Source organism: Anser anser (assembly GCF_964211835.1).
Source record: "Anser anser genome assembly, chromosome: Z".
Classification (NCBI taxonomy): Eukaryota; Metazoa; Chordata; class Aves; order Anseriformes; family Anatidae; genus Anser; species Anser anser.
In genome coordinates, this window is record NC_139723.1 from 12921285 (window position 1) to 12946043 (window position 24759).

Sequence of the window (24759 nt, forward strand, 5' to 3'; positions counted from 1 at the left end):
CCAATATGTCAGAGTGTGTTGTATAAATTTATTTAAATTATTGCAAATGTCATCAGCTCTGCAGTATGGCAGGAAGAGGAGAAAGAATAGAGTACTATGAATAATGGAATTTTGGGGTATTTTAGCTAAATCAGAAAGCTGAACGATAAAAAGTTATTTGTATCAACACAAAATATTTTGTTGACCCAAGTTATGTTTCATTTTGGGCAAAGAGAAATGCTTCATTTGATCAGACAGGAAACATCATTTTTGATTTTCAAGTTGCTGCACTAGATCATGTCTATTAAGGCCCCCAACACACTGAAATAAAAGAACATTCAAAATCTTAAAAAAATATAATTATTTAAAAGTGTCATCATGCCATGTTGACTTTTTGACTGGCAACCATAGGCTTTAATATCCCTGCCCATCTTCCCCTGCTACCATCACCAGCCCCCTCTACAGAGGTTCTCCAGCTGCCCCTAGTTGCCCCCATTCCCAGGCAGCCCACTGTCACTGCGGTGCCTTGGCACTGATATTTTTTAATTTCCTTCTCATGTTCTTTTGTGTTTTGGAAAAACACACTGTTGATTTCCCTGTGAGTATAAGAATTGTTACTTCCTTTTGAAGCAGCTTTGGTGATTAGCATTTGATAAGATAATAACAACAAAAAAGCATTCTCAGTCCTAGAAGAGATGGAGCTCAGGGTTATATTCTCAGTGAGTCATTGACTCAAGCCACATTCAATTCTCTGGATTAAGTTTTCTCCTTTGTAAAAGTGTAGATAAGCCTCATCTACATATCCACCCTCATCCCAATTAATTTCTGGAGCTTTATTAAATAATTGCAGAGTGCACTGTGCTCTTTGACTAAAAGTAGGAAAGAATGATCAGTAACACAATTGATCCAGTGGTACAGTTTTAATGCAGACAAAACAGAGCTATAGGAAAAAGCCCACAGAATGTGTCATACACGAAGTGGTAACCACTCTCCAAAGACTTTCTTTTGATCTTTTGTCTGAGCTACCTACTAGCACCTCGGGGACTCCCTTTCCCATGGTTGTCTCTTTTCTTCCTTGCATGCTGCTCTTGGTACTGTTTTTGAAGTAGCCACAACAGAAAAAAAACGTGCTCCCATGCTCACTTCCCTGCTTGTGGCCTTGGCTTACTGTCACCACCAGTATCCTCAGTCCTGAGCCCATGATGGTGAAATCCAGTTTAGCAAAAAGTCCTCCACATATTTGAGTTTTTCTTTATACCCACACCTTGAACTTATATCTGAGATCTGGTGGTGGGCATTGAAACACTGCACAGGGTACTCAGAGACCCCAGCAGAGAAATCCGTGCATCTCTGCTCACTAATGGAGAAAACAAAAGGGTTACTCCAAATCTATTTCAAATAGTGTATACTTTTCAAGGAATTACCAGAACAATTTCATTTATCCGGGTGGTGAGGTTGATGGAGCACAGATAATCATATAAACCAGGAAGTCTATGGCTTGGCATTAAAAAACAAACAAACAAAAAAACAAAACAAAACAAAAATCTTGTTTTTGTGCTTCAAAATCAGATTTTAATACATGATACAGAAAAACCAAAGAAGCGATAGAAGAAAAGGTAGAATCATATATCCCAAGTTGGAAGGGACCCACAGGGATCATTGAGTCCAATCCCTGACTCCATACAGGACCGCCCAAAACCAGACCCTATGTCTGAGAGCATTGTCCAATGCTTCTTGAGCTCCAGCATCTTGGTGCCGTGCACACTGCCCTGGGGAGCCTGTCCCAGTGCCTGACCACCCTCTGGGTGCAGAACCTTTCCCTAACCCCCAGCCTGACCCTCCCCTGTCCCAGCTCCATGCCGTTCCCTTGGGTCCTGTCGCTGTCCCCAGAGAGCAGAGCTCAGCGCCTGCCCCTCCGCTCCCCTCGTGAGGGAGCTGCAGGCCGCCATGAGGCCTCCCCTCGGCCTGCTCTGCTCTGGGCTGAACAATCCAAGGGGCCTCAGCTTCTATGAGGTTACGTCTTCTCCTCCAGACCTTTCACCAACTTTGTAGCCCTCCATAGGAAGCTCTCTAATAGCTTTATGTACTTTTTATATTGTGGCACTCAAAACCATGCATAGTGCTTGAGGCAAGGCCATACCAGTGCAGAGCCGAGTGGGACAGTCACTCCTCTGAACCAGCTGGCAGTGCTGTGCCTCATGCCTCCCAGGATATGGTTGACCTTCCTGGCTGCCAGGGCACTCCGTTGCCTCATGTTCAACTTGCCATCAACCAACACACCCAGATCCCTTTCTGTGGGGCTGCTCTCTAGCCTCTCATTCCCTAGTCTGTACTTATATCCAAGGTTGTCCCATCACAGCTGCAGAATCTGGAGCTTGCTCTTGTTAAACTTCATATTGTTGGTGATTACCCAGCCCTCTAATCTGTCAAGATCTCTCTGAAAGGCCTCTCTACCCTTGATGGAGTCAACAGCTCCTCCCAATCTGGTATCATATATGCAAACTTACTCAGAACACCTTTGTGTCCTACATCCAAGTCATTTATACAAACATTGAAGAAAACTGGCCCTGGGGAACCCCACTAGTGACTGGCCACCAGTCTGATCTAATCCATTTATTATAACCCTTTGAGCCCAACTGTTAGCCAATTGTTCACCCATTGTATTATGCACCCAGTAAACCACATTGAAAGCCAATTGAAACCAGGAGCAAAATGTCCCTTTCTTACAGTATTAGAAGTTAGATTAAGAAAATTGTAGCCACAGGCAGTCTTCATTTCATCTTACAGGATTTATGGAGTCCTTTGACAACTAATGGGGTAGAAAAGTCTAGAAAGGCTTATTATTCTGTGACCTGAAAGTTCTCAGTTTGCTACAGCACATCCATTAACAAAAAGGCTGTTACCAATTATAAATTTCCTACTTTGGTGTAACTTTTCAAAGATATTCCCCAACGTGTGACTTTGACTATAATTGCAAAATCTTATTTCTTATTTCATATTTACAGCATTTGCTGGTCTTTGCTCCAAGAGACTTTTGACTGCAGGTTATCTCTTCTTCAGAGGAGGCTGTGTAGGATGTTTTTTGTCTTTTTTTTTTTTGGTCTGTAGGATATTGTTACTCAGCAATTTCAGTAATCAAAGGCCTTTTGCTAGCACAGAATCTCTGCCAATTATTGTACATGTTCTTGGGACATTTGTGTATGTGCAAACAGAGCTGACACAAGACTAATGCTCTTTGTCTGCTGCTGTTGACCAACCCTTGCCTACTCATAAGAAAATGAAAGCCATGGATGCTGCTGCATGGTGGGTTCTTGACTCAGGTTATATGAAAAGAAACTCATCCTTGGCAGAATTCAGTTAAATATACATAAACATAAAAATAAAAATATATACAATTTATTCTGTGAATATGTTGCTTAACATTGTTTATATTTGTGGTGACAGCAATGTACTTCTCATGTAAAAAAGTGCTTGGTTAGTATTGGAAAGTTTGTTTTTGTACAAATGACAAGGATATTTCACTCTACATAATTTCTAATGTTTTCTTCCTGTGCCCTACATTCAGTTATGAATGTCACCAGAAGCTTAAAAAGAGATATTACTTCAGTCAGTAATTTCCTAACCTTCAAAACTGTAGTACATGTAAGGGAGTTCAACTGCATGCTGAAATAAACCTGATGTCATAAGGAAATATACGCCACTCTAAAAAGCTTTGCGTACCAAAAATACAAAATGAAAAAAAAGACAGTCAGAACCGATATTTTTGGCTGTCATTTTTGAAAGTCCTTTAAAATAGTTTCATCTCCTGTTTCCTTGAACTGTATCAGTCAGGATGTACGTGCAGGCAGCAGTAGGTATTGGTTATAAAATCACTCAAAAACTAAGTGGATAACATTGGGCAGTGCTCTAAAATTACCGAGCAATGAAAGAGCAAAAATAATGCATAGCTCTTCGTGCTTCTGAGGAAAGTTCTCCAGAAACAGACAGAGACACAATCACCTGCCTTTGTAAGGATACCATTGGATCCATCAGCAAATAAAAGCAGACTATTTCCAGGGTAACACCATTTGGGTTATGTTTGTCAGTTTTGCTCAATGATCCCAAGCTGAAATTTTTAATTGCTGCAAATCCTGCCATGGCCAGAGATGTTTCTTTAAATATTGGGGCTGAAAATTCCTTTGGAATAAGCCTGTTTTTACCTGCGAAAAATGAGACATAAATGTAAGCATGATAATTCTACACCTGATCCTTCAGCCAGGCAAATAAAACCAGAAATCAAATGCTGCAGTATGATACTACCTGATTTAACTCATTTTAAAGAGCATTGGCAAGAGTCTATTTCCTCTCTGTAGTGTCTTCAGTAGACTGGTTTTATTTTTTATACTTATGTGGTAGACGCTTTTTTGTACTCTTCAGTAAAAGTACAGCATATCCTTTCCTGGGACTAAATGAACACATTAGGAAGCATGCATTAGGAAGGATTCAGAAAGATTTATTAACGGAATATTTTAAGGTCAAACAGCAGTCCCAAATCAGCAAGTAAAAAAATTTTTATTGAGTTCCCTACACCCAAATTCTGTTTGCTCTTCTGGTATTTTTGCTTCTGTGTGTTTGATATCAGAAGGAACTGGATAAGACTGCAAACATTTCCGCCTGATGCTTGATACCTGCAGGGAACCTGAGCCTGAGCATATTAACAACAACCATGGGCCCAGCACCCCACTCCACCTAAGAGGCCAAGAAACAAGTGAGATTTTTTTTTCTGTATTTTATTTTATTTTAATTTAATTTAATTTAATTTAATTTAATTTAATTTTATTTTATTTATTATTTTATTATTTTATTTTATTTTTAACGCACATGTTGACTTTTGCAACAAACCAGCAGGAGTGGAAGCCAGACTGCACAGAAATTGACGGCAGCATACCAGCTGGCTTCTGAGTGGCCAGGTTTAAAGAGTGGTACACAGCTCTACAGGTCGGTCTCACATACAGGCAGGAGGGAAGAAACTGTGTCATGGCAACTGCTGCAGGACAACGGAGTGGTCCATTTTCTCTCTTCCCCATCTACTGTCAGAGCTTCCATCTGACAAAAATTTGAAATCAACAATGAAATCAGAAGTGGGAAAATGAATACCTATTAAATGGAACTCGGGCATGAGGAAGAGAAGGACATCACCAGGCACAGTTTTGCAAGTCAGTGAAGGATATTTTGAATTAACTATGAAGGATTTACCCGAGTTTTCTGTTACTGTTATTTCTGATTCCTACAAAAAGGTTCCTGAAAGCTATAAAATTGCTCTGCACAAACTACATTGCAAAGTGATAGGTGTGAATATCCAGTATTCATAATGTACATAGGCAGGAAAATAAGTATTCTGAGTATAAGCTCCTGTTCTGGACCCGTATGCTTGAATGACAGAAGCAGTCAGCTCATCTTGAAGTTGTTTTTTGCCCTTCACTTAAAGTTTGTTTTTCTGGGCATGGCCACAGCTGGCATTAGTACGCAGTGACATCATTTTTGGTGTATTATTTTCCCACTGAAACAAATACAAAACCTGGAAAATTCAAAACAATTCATTTGTTTTATGTCTGTAGTGATGAACATGCACTATGGCAATTAGGCCATTCACCTTTCATAAGCTAATTCTTCAACATATACAAATTTCTTGCATTTCTACTGGTAGTATAATGCAAGGATCTCTGAAATTTAAGAAGTGGAAGAGCAAATGCATTCATTCATTACCAATAAGACATCAAATTTTATGTCTTTTACAATCAAAATGGGAGTAATATTTCCTGTAAAGTTAATTTTCATTTGGCGACAAGGTAAAAAAGCTACTGAAATGCTAGTATATGCATGTGTCCTATGCCAGCCGTGAATATACACCACAAAAAGAGGAAAGAGCTTTGATATACATATAAAAAAAGATATTTTAGGTATTCAATTGAAGTTAAAATAGCAAGGAGGTAGATCAACTTACACAAAAACGCTGTAAATATAATCTAATCAAGTAAAAGGCCATGAAAAATCTCTATTAACACCAAATAAAGAATTAGATATCAAAACGGTCATGTTGTTTTCTTCAAAAGATTTAATGGTGGAAGATACTCAGGTAAAGATGACAGTAAATAAAGTATATGGAGAGACTTCACTAGCTAATAGGATGATAGTTCAATATCTAAAATGACGCAGATGAAATTAAATGCACTGGTAAACGAAGTGAAACATAGTTAGGGAATCTGAAGACAAACTTAAGCACATTCTTAAGCAAATTAGGTTTCCAGAAAGTTCAGCGCAGACCAAGAAAAAAGCAGTCAGCAGGGAACCTCAAAGAAAAAAAAATTGCATAGCTGAGCGTTGATTTGCTTGTCTCTTCCCAGGCTGAGCTCCTCCTACATGAGGATGCTGAGAATTGAGAGTGCTGGCCTGGAAATCTGTATGGATTTCCTGGATGTGTAAGAGAGAGGGACCTAATAAGCACTTCTACACAGGCTGGTCATTTATCAGGGCTGTGAAGAATAGCTGGATCCTCTACAGTACTTCTTAGACCTTTTACTGCCACTAGAAACACGTAATACTTGGAGCACTGAAAAGGAAGGAGGACTCATCCAGCTCAGCACCCCTGCATACATAGTTGGCTATCTGTGAAAACAGAGGAACAGTTAAAGCTTAAAATACCCAGTCTTTCTCCTTGAGAAAGGAGATATACCTATGTCAGTGACTGCTTGGTAAGCCTGTGGCAAGCCTGAATGAACAAAACAGAGGAATAGAGGTAAGAAGAGATGATTTGTTCTACAGAAGCAAGCTGACAGTGGCTTGGATGGAGGAAAAACTATCAGGACAATTCAAAATAATTTAGTTTTATATTAAAAGAAAAAAATAAATCATTAGTTCTTTAACAGTAGTTTTCTTGAAAGTTCATTTTTTATGTCAATTACCTATGTGGACTCTCTGACATCTAATAAAGAACAATTTCTTAACTCTTTCTCTGAGGAAGTGCTCCTTCTCCCCTACCTACCCATCTGTTTCCAAGAAATGTCTTGGAAGAACCTGATGTCTTTGATAACATCTCTGTTAAAATCATCCAGTAGGGACAAACATACATATATAAGGCATAATCACATTGGCCTCAACTCCCTAACTGTAGTAAAAAGGTCCAACCAGACCTTTCCACAAATATCTAAAAATCATAGGCGTTGGGGGATGTAAGTTAAGGTGAAAATAATAAAAATGGATTCCCCATATCCTACAAAGCAACAACTTGGTAAGAAGTCAGTGAAAAAGAGGACTGTGATATGATGCAGATATTTTGTCCTTAAACAAGATTTTGTGGGTAACAATCCCAAACCTGCCCCTTGCTTTTGGGGGCGGGGGGTGGGGGGAGAGATGGAAGGGGAGGAAGATGGGAGAGAGAGTGTTGGGGGGTTCATTGGACAGCAGACCTCGTCGCTAGGCAGCTTGCTGTCGGCTGGGGTCTACAGGAGAGTCCTAAGTCTAAACTTTGAGCCTTATCCATGGTGAGGGTAGGCTGACTGGTTCCTTTTCTCCATAAATGGGCCACTCATTCTAGGGGTGTATTCCTGGGCTTAGCTGAAAATTTTAGTTGGTGGCCAGTTAATTCCAAGGAAGTAGAAACTCTACACTATTGTCTAAGTGTAAGCGTCCAGTATTTGCTCAAATTTTATCAAGTAAGCTATCACTTCTGCATTATTTTATTCTCCCTGGTCTTCTGAATCATCATCATGAGTATGATTGAGAGAAACGCAATCAAAACAGATGCCTCCTGACCATTCAGCATTCTCAGAATACATAGCAGCCATTCTCATTGACAAGGTCTATCTGACCAGACTCTCATAGGTGATTCCTGTGTATATGGACATCAGCTGTGATTTGAGCCTGCAGTTTTAAGAACCTGTTCTGATTTTCTAGCTGTGTATGTCACATTGCATTCATCATGTTATCTTTTATGTCTTCTCTTTTTTTTTCTAGCATGTTAATTTTTCATAATCTTCCCCCTTCCAGTTTCTCCACTACTGCTTGCAATTGCTAACAGCCAGCACAAGCCTGTTTTTCCATTTTCTTACTGCAAATTGTTAGAGCATTTTCATTTCTTGAATGCTTCCTAAATATCCATGGGATCAGTACAATGTTCTTCTATTCTAAATCCCAGTTAGAATTTTTCCATCCCTCATTTTCAAATTTGTTGGCTAGATTTTTGATTTTTCCAGTCTTTGTTAATATTTGTAAAGATTGTATGCTCTCTATTATACTGTCCTTCCTTAATCACAACACAAATAAACAGTATTAAGCTTTTTTTTTTTTTTTTGGTGGCTATAATGCTATACTTGAAATTGTTTTATTTCCAAATTGTTGGTACAATAAGTAGTTATTGCTAGTACAATAATGTAATTAACATTGACCCTCAGGAATATCCTTCCCATGATGCTAATTAATGTTGGAGTTCAACACTCTCTGACCAGATTCTTTAAGATATTTTACACATGGAGGATTTAATGTTTAATATCAGACTTATTTGAAGTTATTTGATATCACACAGGATTTTGATTAAGCAGAGTGATACAGAAATAAGCATAAATCGTAGTAGAAGTACAAATTGCTCTTAGCCGAGTATAGCAACTGCAATATTCATCTGAATCACAATACGGCTGTGATTCTTATCTTACATAAGATACAAAATCCAAGGTTGATATTTATCTATATAATTCTCCTTTATAATAGGCTTGGCACTGAAAGGGAAAGTGAAAGGGAGAAAATAAAGGAAGAGGGAAGAGTGAAGGGGAAGAAGATGGTAAAGGGCAAGGCGAAGGAAGGGCCTCTTGAGATGGAGTAATCACGTAAACATAGCCATGACATGGCGGCTGTGTGGTTACCACCTCTATTCCTGGTTGTTGTCAGCCATTTCCCACTATTTCCTCTCCCACCTGATTCCCACTGACCCCCAGTTTTATCTTGTTTTCCCCATAAGGCAGACTGAAACATACACTTCAGTTATGAAAGCCGCATGTTCTGCCCGAGAGCCCAGACTCTGAATTTTGAGATTTTGAGATTGTGTCACTGTGAAGATATCTGGCTAATGTTTCTGCAGCATAAAAGACAAAGACAAGAAATAGGAGAATTGCTGATTTACATGCTGTGATACACCAACCCTAGCTGACAGTGTGTAGTGGAGACAGTAAGACCCAGACAGTATGGTAGGACTATTTGAGTTGTGTAGGATCCATGGTTATGTTAGTGCTTATGAGGGTGAAAGCAAAGGCACTGTTCTGTCTATGCTGATCTCTGGACATCAATGTCTGTAAAGGACAATCATATCTACCAGGAATTTGCACTGAACTTCACCACTGACAATTTGAGAACAGGGAACAGCAGTAGCACCATAACTAGATGACTGAGAGGAGCAACTTCTCTGTTCATGTGGAGCTGACTGTCAAGGAAGTTATTTTTATTCAGAGCTTCCATCTAACTTTTATGATTGGACCTGTGTGCATCAACCCTTCAGGCTCTCTGAGGGGTTGGAAAAGGAACCTGGGAAGGAACCTGGAAGGAACCTGGAAAAGGAACCTGGAAAAGGAACCTGGAAAGGAACCTGGAAGGAACCTGGAAAAGGAACCTGGGAAGGAACAACCGGACGTATCAGTACAGGCTGGGGGACGACCTGCTGGAGAGGAGCTCTGAGGAGAAGGACCTGGGGGTCCTGGTGGACAACAGGTTGACCATGAGCCGGCAGTGTGCCCTCATGGCAAAGAGGGCCAATGGGATCCCGGCATGCATTAAAAGGAGCGTGGCCAGCAGGTCAAGGGAGGTGATCCTCCCCCTCTACTCTGCCCTGGTCAGGCCTCACGTGGAGTCCTGTGTCCAGTTCTGGGCTCCCCGGTACAAAAAAGACAGGGAACTCCTGGAAAGAGTCCAGCAGAGGGCCACAAACATGATACGGGGCCTGGAGCATCTTCCCTATGAGGAAAGGCTGTGAGACCTGGGTCTGTTCAGCCTGGAGAAGAGAAGACTGAGAGGGGATCTTATCAATGTGTATAAATACCTGAGGTGTGGGAGACAGAGGGATTTGGCCAACCTCTTCTCAGTGGTTTGTGGGGATAGGACAAGGGGCAATGGCCGCAAGATGGAGCACAGGAAGTTCCGCACCAACATGTGAAAGAACTTCTTCACGGTGAGGGTGACGGAGCACTGGATCAGGCTGCCCAGGGAGGTTGTGGAGTCTCCTTCTCTGGAGATATTCAAGGCCCGTCTGGATGCCTGCCTGGGCAGCCTGCTCTAAGGAGCCTGCTTTGGCAGGGGGGTTGGACCCGATGATCTTTCGAGGTCCCTTCCAACCTCTTCGATTCTGTGATTCTGTGATTCTGTGAATACCCTACTTGAGGTCTCTATTTAATATTTACCACCTTATAATTCTTACTGGATTTGGATATTTCCCTTTTCCACACGACATACATGATGATTATCCCATTGAATAAAGGTATCCTAACTTTTCTTCTGGTGGTAGTCATTCAGTGGGAGGAGACCTGCAGTCTTAGGTACATAGTCATGCTAGCAAAGGCCTGTGTAACACAACCACCTGTGTTCACATTTCCATCACCACCTTCCACATGGAAAAAGGAACAGGTCATCACAATCTCAGTCTAATGTAAGCAAGAGGCATCCCTTAGCATGTTCTCACTTTGTTGAAAAGAATAATAGATGTTTTTGTGTTGTGTAAAGATCTTCCTTTGGTTTGCTCTTTGCCATGCCAATAGTTGCTTTTTCTCCTCTAGCAGCATGTTATCCAGCTCGTAATGGAAGATGGCCTACAGAATGTTGATTATTAGCATGCTAAGAAAGTGGGGAAAATAATTTTTGCAGCCCTCAGATCCATATTTTTGGAGAAGCCTGCTTAGTTTTGTAGGCAAAAACAAACCATCAAACAAACAAGCAAACAAAAAAACTAGAGTCTATGAAATGCGTACTCACGCTGAAGATTTCTATACACATGACTCTTCCACAGGGGGTGAGCAGTTGCAAGGTTTTTTTTTTTTTTTTTTTTTTTTCCAATGGCCCCTGCTACAAAACAGTGGCCCTCACAGCCTTGCACATTATGCTCCTTAAATATCTGAGAAACTCTTGTCTCCATAAAGAGCTGAATACAGCCCATAAGGTAATAGTCTCTAAATTCTTTCTTCTTCAGATTTCCTTTATACCCTCTCATCCCCCAGTGCTCCTATTGCTAACTTCAGAAAAAAAATGCCCCAGTTTCCTGCATACATTCCCTATTATATAAATGTAGCCTTGCCCTGTTTGATTTTTTTTTTTTTTTATCTTGGGCATGAGACACTAATTTAGTTTTACATTCAGGATATCTCTATGACCTTAACTGCATTAAAAGCCTTTACATTTGTGAGGCTTTTCCACATAGACTTTACCCCTCTCACACAAAATTATAAGCAGACAATCCACTCACTTTTTAACAGCAAAGGCTTTTTTTGCTTGTCTAAATGTTTCCCAGGCCTACATTGCATTTAAGGCATCTTAAACTCTCAGACATTAACTGCAGAACCATAAAACAGGCAGAGCTGGAATTAATATTTACAGCTATGTATCTGTTCATGCAGTGTCTGGCAAAGGTTTCTTGACCCAGATAACTTTCTTACACCTTTAACAACACAGTACTTTCATGACATAAATGGAGAAGACAGTCTTGGGAAACTGAGATTATCATTTGACTTAAAATCCAGTGTCCTAGAGAGGACAGTCATTGGTCCATCACCTTAAAAATAAATAAATAAATAAATAAATATATTTAATGGGCACTGTGTCACAATGGCAGAGTGCAGCCTTTTGTCAAAAAGGTGCTTGCAGTGCTGGAAATTTGCTTGGTGTAAACAGAGCTTGTTGGGTGCCTTAGTTGTGACTGTTACTTTTTCCTCCCCTGTCCTGTGAACCAAATCAACACTTACCAATGCAAGTAGCACCATGCCCATGTTACTCCAAATTTGATTTCCTCCTCCTCTGGCTTACCATCCTTGTATGAACTGAGGACCCTTTTGCTTGGCTTTTGTTTGACTCGACATGTCATTCTTGTCCCTCTTATCCTGGCCAACTTGCAGTCCCCAGCTTGTCCCAGCTTTTAGCAAGTGCCATTCATCAGTTTGCCCCTGCCCTCTGCAGTTCATTTCAACCCCACACATGCTAGGACTGGTTCAGCATCTTCTAGACAAGAGAATCTGAGACTGGTCTCTTCTCCCACCCTTGTTCTTTCTCTTGGCTGATTTTCCACTGTGATCGTATAACCAAATTATCAGCACTGTAGTCTAAATCACTGAGAAGTATCTGATCCCTTCTGTAATTTTACAAACTGTGAAAATTTTGCAATGAATATCTGCTCCTAAACTTATCAGACATCTTTTTTAAATACCAAGACATGGTCTCATTTTCTTAGCAGGGACATGGTTTCTTTATTTTTAAGCCAATCCCCATAGAGATTGTTCCAAACAACATCTGAGGGGTTCACAACAGTGGGTCTGCCTCCCACGGTTCAAGGAAAGCTGTGGTTATAGCTCTTTTCAAACTCTAGTAGTACATTGACATACCAAAAAGGTATTGTGTGCTTTAAAACATCTCCACACCTTTGATTGTAAGGTACTGGTAAAACAGTACATAATGGAGATCTTTTTTCATTATTAGCAGTGAAGGGTGAAAATCGTCTCACTTTAACTGTTTGTGTGAAGGTCCTTTTAGAAAAGCGTTTAGCCCTAGTCTTCCTGTAGTTTCTGTGGTCTGCACGCCCTGCTAAAACTGCTTCTAATGGCCACAGATATTGCAGAACTCATTGTACGTCAGATATGTTTATCACTGTGAAGTTGGGTTTACTGACATCATTTCATTTGGAAAACTGTTGTTTATGTACAAAATCTTCCTGCCATTGAACGTCTACTTCCTACATGTCATTGTGTTCCTCTGAAGGTCCTCTCTTGCGGATTTCTGTAAGGTATGAGCATCACCTCTTTCCAAGCCTTGTTGCCCTCACTGCTTTCTGTTCAGATCAACTGTTCATCTTGTAGTAGCTTCAATAAGTGAATTTTGAGTATTGAAGCTCCCCGCTACTCCAGGAAAAACAGTCAATCTCTTTCAACAGGCAATCTAGAATAGACAGGGCTATTAACACCCTGCCTGTTCAGACAATCAATCTAACTGGTGGTCAAAGAGTCTTTATTAAGGTATCAGGCAGGTGTGGGAGCAGCTACTGCCTGGAATCTTTAGGCTCCTTTTCTCCTTTTGAACATTTCTGCTCTTTCTTTGAATGCTGCTGCCCCAAAAATATCTCACAAAAAGAGAGGCTGTATCTTCTGTCTTGTCACCAGCCAAGCCTGGATTTTGAACACAGTAGATGAACAGCTGAAGGCTCATGAGTATGGGAAAAACAGAGCTCTCCATCAGCAGAGTCAAAGGCAGACTCCAACATAAAACACCCCCATCCCTGGACAGTAGTTTAGCAACTACTAAAGAGAGGTTTATCTTTTACTTACTTATACTTTTTTTTTTTTTTTTTCTGTTGCTAACCTCCCATTGTGTGCACGTCTCAAGATCAGCTACTGAGCCCTCTTGCAGAGCAGACAACTTTAATAGCACAATTGTGGCTGCAAGCTGTCAGGATAAAAGCACATAAAAACTCAGGGGGAGGGAAGTGACCAGGCAGGAGGGGAAACATGAGGAAGTGTCTGGTCCCAGTTAGGGATCTTAGCAGTGGACATAAAACCAGTACAACACTGTGGTCATTTCTTTGATCATTTGGGGCCCTGTCAAAGTGATGGTGTTAGCATGGTGGCATGTCTTCTGGGCCCTGGACACTTCTGCCCACATCTTCCACTTGTAGCTGTCTGTTTGATGTCCTCAGGGGAAGGACACGGGACCCTGAGCCGCCAGTCAGGCCCTGGAGGTGCTCAACACCCATTACGCCCAGGGTTACTGGGACTGTGAATGGGGATGCAAGCAGTTCTCTGGGTGGAAAGTGAAGCAACCAAACGTGAGGAGAAAGGTGGCATTGCCTTTCCTAGTCGTTGAGAAGCCAGGACAGTGAAGAGAAAGCCAACTCCTGCTGGGAATTTATAAGGAATGTATGAAGGAGTTGCTATCAACTGCCCAGAGCTGCAGCCTCCGTATCAGAAGAATCCCTGTTTTCTCTAACATGCTAGATGGAAACCATCCAAAGGATGAGATGATTTGAAGCTACTTAAAATACTACTCTTTAATATTCTGGATCTGCAAGCACAAATATTGCTACATGTATATGCTGTACAAACACAGAAGCAGTGTGCAAATAGGCTGTGAGGTTTGACTGTCTTTGTCCACAAAAGAAATGCTGTTTTGTGCTGGACAAACACTCTTTCTGTAGCTGGATAAGAGCTAGGGAAGCATAACAAGCAACAAAACAGACATGGGGATACAGGTAAAGAGGGACACCACATGTTCTGCAACAAGGGCACAGGGATGTTTCTTTCTGAAGCAGGCAGTTAAATGAAGAAAACAGGGGTCCAGCAAGGCTAGCACTAATTCTTCAGTATTAATCATTTAAAGGGAAATGTACAGAACATATGTGTGTATAAACTGGGCTTCTCCCCCACCCCCACCCTCTACTCCCTCTAATGCACAGTGCATCATTTTCTACACTGATAGAGACTCAGGGAGACAATTTGGAGAAAGGGAACATCTAACAGGAGCCTTACAGTTAACTGGGAAAGGACTGTCTTCACACCAGGAAACGCTCCATTCCTAGTGCAGGTGGGGAGGTGTGTTCCACCTGAGGCTTGCACGCAGACATCCCAGAGCCAACACTCACACACTGTGGAGGTGGAGCACAGCTGTGAGAAATGTGCTCTGGCTGAAAAATCACAGCATTCAATTTGCCTTTCCTCTGGGTTTCACATCAGCTACTCTCATTAGTGTGCTTATTTAGCATCTCAGATAAAGCGATGGAAACCTTGGTAATATCACATATTTTCACTGTTTACAGTAACCTGTCCACTGATGGTGACAGTCTCATTGCTATTGTATTATGCAGGCAAAAGGATAGCATCTTCCAGGGCCTACTGTAATAAGGAGGTTAATGATGTAACCAGCATAATTTGCAGGAGTATGCATGATTCTTAAATGGTAAAACCGCAACTGAATTTTCAGGTCATCACAGAAAACTAGCTATGAGACTCTTACATGTGTTCAAGACATGATACAGATAATAATGGAGTATTGGTCTGGATTTAAAATGTCACTATTATATTTTTCTTTTCTACAGGTTCTCCTATCTAAATTTATTTAATCTCAGCATCAGCTACCCTGCTGACTGAATGAACAAAAAGAACCTAATGATATTCATACATTCAGTAGTCACTAGGATAGGAGCTAAATTAACCCCAGTGTCATTCAGTCCATGTACTGATCCATGCAATTTATTGAACTCCAAAAATTTGTACTTTTGCCTGTTTCTCTTACTGCATGACCATGCCTAACAGCACTGTGTGAAAGCCTGAGCTGGAAAACTACAATTGCCAAATGAAGGATTTGCATGTTTCAGTTTTGTTAATGTCATTGAAATGGGAACATCCAAAACCCTCAACCTTGACAAGCACGTTTCCTTCAGGTAATTTTTTTTACAGAACTGTAAGTCCTTAAAATTAAAATTTAAAAATACAGTATCTGCATTACAACATTGCAGAAAAGTACTTTCGTAGTTATATTTTAATGTTACTGACATATCTAAAGCCGAAAAAAAATACAATTTTTTTCTTTATTTACCATTGTCATTAATGACAAGTTGTCCTGAGACTGATTAGAGAAAAAACAAAAAAGAGAGAGAGGAGAGAGAGAGAGAGAGAGTTCTCCGTAAGTTCTTCTCTGTAAATTGTCTGTTCTAAATATCACTTCTGAAAGCCCATCACTGGGGAAAAAAAAAAAAATGTCTTCAGTCTGGCAAACATTACTTGTCAGATAAAATTAAAAAGAAAAAAATAGCATTGATTTTTACTTCATCTTTTATTAATCCTTCTTCAAACTAGGTGTCATCCCTTAAAGTAAAAGGGCAATTTATATTTATTAGATTTGAGTTATATTTATGATATGCTCATGTAGGGCTATTCTCATTTGATACCTGAGAGTATATTGAAATCTTTGGAGACTGGCACAAAGTAACAATTCATCCTGACAGAAGTGACCTTTTCAATACAATAAGGATAATACTTTTCATTTGAATGTTCTACAGCACAGAAGGTCTGTTATTGTAGTTTGCAGAGTCTGTTTATTAACTGAAAGCTTTTCTGATGTACCAGGATGTATGGGATTTTAGAAGTGTAGTCCAAAAAATGAATATATTTTAGCAAAACCACCTTTTGAATGCTGAATTTGGAAAGTTTAATTTGAAAGCATCCCACATGAATAATGTTTGAGGGGTATGCAATTACAGAATATAATTCCAGCTTCAACAAATATAATCTATATAGCAGTTAAGCAGTCTCCTAATTTTGATCTTTTAGGTGTGTTATATTTGGAGCACAGCAATGAGAAGAGTCCAAATGAATTCTTTTTTTAACATTTCCACCTCTGCAATAGTTCTCTTAGAAGAGATTTACAAAGCTATGAATGCAAATTAGTGCCTGAATTCAGTGATTCCTCTTGTTTTTTCCAGCTCCAGTATCAACAAATTCAAGATAATAAAAATATCTAAGCACAGTGGCTGCCCTAGAAACTTCCGGAAATCAGAGCCAGTGGGTACTTGCAAAATGTCTTCCATTTTGATCTGGCAACCATTAGCCACTCCTCATGAGACACGGCCCAGGAAAGAAGAGGGATCCAGGAGATCCAGTTTATATTCAAGGATCACCTCCTCCAAGCTCATGAGTTGTCCATGTTGATGAACTGACAATGGAGCAAGGACAAGAACTCAGATATAAAAAAGTGGTATACGAGAAACAGCAGCAGACCAGGTGACCCAGGAGGAGTACAGACACACTGATTGTGCAGGAATGGCATTAGGAAAGTGAAGGACCTGGAGCTGAATCTGGCAAGGGATGTTAAAGGCAATGAGAATGATGTCTAGATCAGCACAAGGATGACTAGGGAAGTTGCATCCCCACTGATGAATGGCTCAGGGATCACACTGAAAACAGAAAAGGCTGATGTAGTCAATGCATTCTTCACCTCCATCTTTACTGGTAAGACTAGCCTTCAGGAACCCCAGGTCCCTGACACCAGAAAGAAAGTCTGCAGCAAGGAAGATTTATCCTCACTGGTGAGGGACCAGGTGAGGGAGCACTTAAACAAACTGAACATACATAAGTCCATGGTACCTGATGGACTGCACCCACAAGTGCACTTCTCAATTTTCTTTGAAAAGTCATGGTGATTCAGAGAATTTCCTGGAGACTGGAAGAAAGCAAGTATCAGTTCTATTTTCTGGAAGAGCAAAAAAGAAAGGTGTGGGGACGTACAGGCTGGTCAGCCTAACCTCTGTCCCTGGGCATATGCTGCAGCAATAAATTATGAAAACCATCATATTGTGGAGTATCCATCCCTGAAGGTATTCAAACCCTAACTGGACCTGATCCTGAGCAGTCTGCCCTAGGTGACCCTGCTTTGACCAGAGGGTTGGACCTCCAGAGATGCTTGTCAACCTCAACCATTCTGTGACTCTGCAAAGGCTGAAGATAAACTTGATTTTGGTAGAAGTATGAAGATTTCCAGAACTGTGGTAGTGTGCTGCTGCTGGCATTTATGGGGTAGGGACATCCTGAGTCATGCAGAAAGAGAGAGAAGGAAGCCAAAGTGTTGCAAACTATGAAACTTACGTCTTTCTCTGTTGCAAATCTTGGAAGCACTTAACTACCATCAGTCATAAGCATCCTGAAATCTGAGGCCCTAGAGGTGATGAAATTGATGAAAATGTTGCCCCTGTATCACGTTGCTCATGAGGAGGCTGAGAAAAATGTCACTACTTTAGAAGGCTTAGGTCTCTTAAGAGCAAACCCACGTCTGTTAATATTTATCCTTCTATGAAGGATATCTATCTATACTAACAATGAAAAGATTTTGTTCCTAGCTAAAAGGAGAGGATAGGGGGAAAGTGTCCCAAACAAATAAGCAAACAAACAAAAATCCTTTCACATTTCTTACAGCATACCTGTGTTTGAGGCAAAGAGGTCTTTGTCATGGTTTCTTATCACAGTGTAAATGTTTTTTCTTTAAAGTGTTAGCTTTAGCAAGGTACCTTATGGTACCTTGGTTTTTGTTGACAAATGTGATGTGTTTTTTTCTCTCCTCTGTCAAAGCTGTTTTATATACAATAGTAAAGAAACACAAACCTTAGAGTAAATATTTTTTCTGATGTTCTAATTCATAAATCTAAAACCACAAGGTGTTTTTGTTGCTTCTGCTTTTCCTTGAGAATTCAAATCTGGGAATGAGTACTGAGAACCCTCCTTTTTGTTGCAGGCATACACCTGCAGAGGGAGAGATAAACACAGCACAAACCAGTTAGAACTTTATATTTTATTAGTCCTGCCTTTATTTGCAAACAGAAATAAACAGGTAGATAGTGCAGAACACAAAGAACATTTTATATTCCCAAATCAACCTGTTCCATTGTCCTATCTGATGTCTCTGATTGATAGCAAGCTGCACCACAGTTATGACAGATGAAGGTAGGCTGTGATAAATCCGGTATCGGCTCTTTTCCATGTATTTAATTGCTTGGACAAGACAGTCTTTGAAAATAAAAAACAAACAGAGCTGGATAAAATTAAACCTTGGCAGTAATGTCTGGGTAGCACTTCTGTTTATGTTTTGGTTTGGTTTGGTTTGGTTTTGTTAGTGGTAGTTTGTGTTTGTTCATTTGTTCATTTATTTATTTATTAATTGCCTGGGATGACAAATCAAAACACAAATATAAGTTTGGAAAGTGTTTGTGCCTTCTTCCTTTCATGTAGCTCGTGCTTGGTGAGGGCTGGTGCAATGCAGCTGAAGACCATGCAGGTCCCTCCCATGAAGCCCTGTGTGTCACCTCTCTGCTCTTCATTAACACAGTGAACAGGCTAGTGTCATCTGCAGCCACTGAAACTAGCAGCTAAGCTACAAACATCCTCCAGAACACTGCACCACAATCATGAATAAAGCAAAACTAGATGACATTCCATTCCCAAATCCCCATTTGCACCATGTTGCTGATCTCTTTCAAGTTAAGTGCATCTGATTTGTCTTTGTATTTGCTGACAAGTTCACCTTCCACCTTCCATGTACCATGAATACCTTGTCACTTGCCAGCAAAGGAAATTATAGAATCATAGAATCACGGAATGGTTTGGATTGGAGGGGACCTTAAAGGCCATCCAATTCCAGGCCCCTGCCATGGGCAGGGACACCTCCCACTAGATCAGGTTACTCAAAGCCCCATCCAGTCTGGCTTCGAATACCTTCAGGGATGGGACATCCACAGCTTACCTGGGCAACCATTCCAGTGTCTCACCACCCTCAGAGTAGAGAATTTATTCCTTGTATCTAGTCTAAACAATTAATTTTTTAGTTTTAAACCATTACTCCTTGTCATGTCACTACATTCCTCGACAAAGTTTCCCACCCCAACTTTTCTGTAGGCCCCTTTTAGGTACTGGAAGGGTGCTATAAGATCTCCATGGAGCCTTCTCTTGCCAGGCTGAACAACCCCAACTCCCTCAGCCTGTCTTCATAGGAGAGGTGCTCCCAGTGCCTTGATCATCTTCGTGGCCCTCCTCTGGACTCATTCTAGTACTTCCATGTCCTTCTTGGGCTGTGGTCCCCAGAGCTGAATGCAGGACTCCAGGTCGGGTGTCACAAGAGTGGAGCAGAGGATGAGAATTAACTCCCTTGACCTGCTGGCCACACTTTTGATGCAGCCCAGGGTATAGTCAGCTTTCTGGGCTGCAAGCCTGCACATTGCCAGCTCGTGTTGAGATTCTCATCCACCAACACCCTGAAGTCCTTCTCCTCAGGGCTGCTCTCAATCTGTTCTCTGCCCAGTCTGTTTTTGTGCTTTGAATTGCCCTGGCCCAGCTGCAGGATCTTGCACTTGGCCCTGTTGAACTTCATGAGGTTCACACAGGCCCACCTCTCAAGACTGTTTAGATCCCTCTGGATGGCATTCATTCCCTCCAGTGTTGACTGCACCACACAGCTTGCAGTCATCAACAGACTTTCTGAGGGTGCACTTAATTTCACTGTCCATGTCACCAACAAAGATGTTAAATAATGCTGGCCCCAGTACTCGCCCCTGAGGAACACCACATGTTACTGATGCCCACCTGGACATTGAGCCATTGATCACAACTCTCAGTTGCTCTTCCCCTGTCCATTGATGCTGTAAACCCATCATAGGAAGCCAACATTTTTTTCAGGCACGAATAACTCCTAGTGAAGACATGTTGGCTGTCACCAATCACCTTCTTATTTTCCATGTGCCTTAGGATAATTTCCAGGAGGATCTGTCTGGGTTTGAATCATCAGCAGTGTTGTCATGTTTTAGACTGGCTATGCAATATGCTGCTTTAATACTCCAACATCCACAGCTTTGATTATCAATTCTTCTTGCAATTAATAAAAAGAATGTTAAATCTATAGCTTTTATTTTGTTTTCTTTCCCTAACTTGAGAACAAGAGAGTGAAGTTGTTATGGTTTTGTGTTATTGTATGCAAATGCCTGTGGCTGAGGAAATTATTAATCCATGTTTAGATACAACATATCTAAGCTCCTCAAAGCATAATAATTATAGCAGTGGTAGCAAAGCTATTTTTCCTTTAGGAAACTACCTTAATATTTTCACAATAATGTTTTGTTCTATAACAAGTCTTCTCTTTGCAGAAAGTAAATAATCAAATTCTCCTTATGTAGTTTCTCTTCGTCTGATGGGAGGAAGTAGGTACTTCTTCCTGTGTGCCTTTGGGCACATCAATGGTAGGGTCCAGCTGAAGATCACAAGAAAACTAGTTCATCAGAGTGCAAGGACAAATCTTTTACACTGTAAAGCAAACTGACATTGAAGACAGCAACTCCACTTAGATTGCCTATCCTTCCCAGTTACCCAGGTTATACCACTGAGAAGTCATTAGGCGTTTAATGAAGATATTTGCTTTTCCGGAGCCCAGTTCTCTCTTTTTTCCCTTTTTAAAAATGGGGATTATATTTCCTCTCCACTAGTCAGTGGGAACTTCACTGGACTGCCATGACTTCTCGAATATGATGGACAGTGGCTTAACAACTATATCTGCCAGTTCCCTCTGGATTCGTGGTTGTATCTCATTAGGTCTCAGGGACTTGTACACCTTCACTTTCCTAAGATGGTCTTCTACAAATGCAATCATTTGCATTTCCCAGGTGTGACAGAGCTGAACTAAGAACAACAACTACCAACAGAAGCCTTGAAGGGAAAAACTGAGACTTTGCTACTATTCAGGTTATTTTACAGTCCCATGTCTCCCCAGACCATAGGCAGTAAGTAATTGCTGCCTAAACAACATAATGGATGCACAAGACATGATGAGTAGGAGTGGGCACACACTTATAAACACCCCAGTGAATTTTGACTAAGTCACTACTGGAAAGAAGTAGCTTGTTTTTTTTGACTTGTCAGCTTGCAGAGGTTGAAGCTGCCTATTTTCAAGTGTTGCAGAAAGCCTGCTGAGCACTCAGAAGTTAGATCCACTTCCTTAACCACAGTGCTTGTCCTTTTACTTGACACTTCAGTAAAATTCCTGTAACACAGGCTTTGCTCTCTTCATAAAACTGCCATCTTTTAGAAAAAGGAAAACAAATAAAAGAACAAGAACACATAAAATGTTTGTAATACTCAATAGCACAGAGGAAATTTTGTTTATTGTAACTATTTTGGGCTGTATTCACAAAAGAAGATTAAGCCCATAATTAAGTTGTTAGCCTAATGCTGAAGATACTCCCATTTTCTCATTCCCAATAAAATACTTTATATTTTATATCATCTTTCTTGTTCTTCTATTAGTAAAATTATAATACTTCCGTGTCAAAGGACAGTCTTATAAAGATCTGTAAATTGGAGATAATTAGATGCTAAAGCTACAACAACGATGAGAACTACATATCTGAGATATATGGATATTATTTGGTCTGATCATGCTAGCATACACATTTTAGTAAATTAATTTATACTTATCTAATAATTATAAGGAGGACACCACCATCAATATACACAAACACCTAATATAATACACACATAATATCTGGTGTGCATATACTAAGGAAAGAAAAGAAAATATTATAAAAATGCTACAACTAACATTTAAAAATATAATGTGGGAATTAATAAGAATCATGGGAAGAAAAAGATGAAAAAGAAAGAAAAAGGAAAGAAAAAAGAGAGAAAAAGAAAAGAAAGAAAGGAAGGAAGGAGGGAAGGAAGGAAGGAAGGAAGGAAGGAAGGAAGGAAGGAAGGAAGGAAGGAAGGAAGGAAGGAAGGAAGGAAGGAAGGAAGGAAGGAAGAAAAAGGAAGAAAGATAAAGAAAGAAAGAAAGAAAAAAAGAAAGAAAGAGAAAGAAAGAAAGAAAGAGAAGGAAAGGGAGAAAGGGAGAAAGGAAGGAAGAAAGGAAGAAAGGAAGAAAGAAGACTGTCCAGTTTTCAAATTATGCTTTTACCATTTAATCATGAGACTCTCACACTAGAAAAAGACAGTAATTAGCCATGGTGAAAGGAGCATATTGAAAAGTATAGGAATGGTCAAAAATTATGACATATTAGCCCAAGGTCAGCTAAATCATTGGAAGCTATTTTTAGCACATAAAGAAATAATTTGGAACAGGAAAATTGTATTGCCTGATTTTACTCTTCCATTCTTCTAGCAGACATATAAACTCCGCTCATAATACACTGACAAATAAGACGCATTAATCAGCAGGCACACGTGCATGACACATGAAATGTATTTACTGTACCTTGTACTGTTTGTTCAAGGGCTTCATAAAGAACACTAAACTCTATGAATTATAATTATGTGGATGGGAAATAATATGTCAATACATGCAAAATATCATGCTGAAAAACAAACTCAGCTCAAGAGTAATACCTTTAAAAACCTCTTTCTCTTCTCACTGTGCCTTTGCAGGACAAATCATTGTTACCAGCCACATTTCTACCTGTGACTTGTTGTATTGCCTCAGACCTTGTCCAGCTAGAAAGGTTCTTCCATCAACTCTCAGACATAGCCATCTGCTCTTTGAACCTCGGTGGCCTTCTCTTCACCACTTAAGAGGTGGTGACACTTTCACCTCTCTTCCTCTAATTTTGCCCTTATCATGCTTAACCAAAGGACCATCCCTTCTTGTTGCACATGGTCAGTCTGACCTTCTCTTCCTAAGGAAACAAAGCATAAACTGAGAACTGAGAAGAAAAGAGATCCTATTTGTCACAGAGCGTATTGGTAGCTGAACTCAAAACTGGCCTTGTGATCACACTTCACTCCAAGCTGACTTACCATGGCAGGCATTAGGCAGGATGGTGGAGTGCATATGGTGATGTCATTATGGATGTGAGCATGAATCACAGTTTAAGAAGTGAACTAAGTGCCTTACACTTTTTATGAGATGCAAGAAGGAAAGGGAGTGAAAACAATGTCTTCATGAAATGAACTTATGAACTCATTGGTGTGCAGAAAACATTTTACTTACCATGTTTCAGGACTAGTACGTGCTGAAACACATAACAGCTTCATCAAATATTGGAAGCTGATGATCAGACTTACTGAATTCATTGGACCCAGGATTTCACCATTGCCACTTCCCAAAAGAATGAGATATAAAATAAATAAAATAAATATACTGTTTCTTGCTAATGAGTAAATGAAATAGGATGAAAACCTGTCACAGAAGTAGTAAGAATGACAAAATATCATAATGTATCTATGTTAAAAGTGCTAATATTTGCAACAATAAAATGCTGAAACCAATGTAATATGGGAAAAAAGAAATAGAAAAAACTATGTAACAGTGAAAACATGGGACTTAATTATTTTCCAAATGAAATGCACAGTTCAGAAAAAAAAGGATCTACCATAAAATTTGTGAGAGGGTTGTTGTGTAGATAATCTTATTCTGTGAATAAAATTTCAGGTGTTTCAGTCCAAACACCTCCATTTTAGATAATCAGAATGAGACTGACACAAAGAAAAAGTACATCATCTTATATCATCAAGCTATAACAAAACTTATCTAGGAAAAACCTTTAAAGGCAAAATTCTAACTTCTGCAGTCATACTTCCAAGCAGATAAAAGAAAAATTAAGAAAACAAAAATAAGAGAGAAAGAAAGAGAGGAAAGAGAGGAAAGAGAAGAAGGAAGGAAGGAAGGAAGGAAGGAAGGAAGGAAGGAAGGAAGGAAGGAAGGAAGGAAGGAAGGAAAGGAAGGGAGGGAGGGAGGGAGGGAGGGAGGGAGGAGAGAGAGAGAATGAGAAAGAACAAGGAAGAGAAAGAGAAAAGAGAAAGAAAGAGAAAGAGAGAAAGAGAAAGAGAAAGAAAGAGAAAGAGAAAGAGAAGAGAAAGAGAAAGAGAAAGAGAAAGAGAAAGAGAAAGAGAAAGAGAAAGAGAAAGAGAAAGAGAAAGAGAAAGAGAAAGAGAAAGAGAAAGAGAAAGAGAAAGAGAAAGAGAAAGAGAAAGAGAAAGAGAAAGAGAAAGAGAAAGAGAAAGAGAAAGAGAGAAAGAGAAAGAGAGAAAGAGAGAAAGAGAAAGAGAAAGA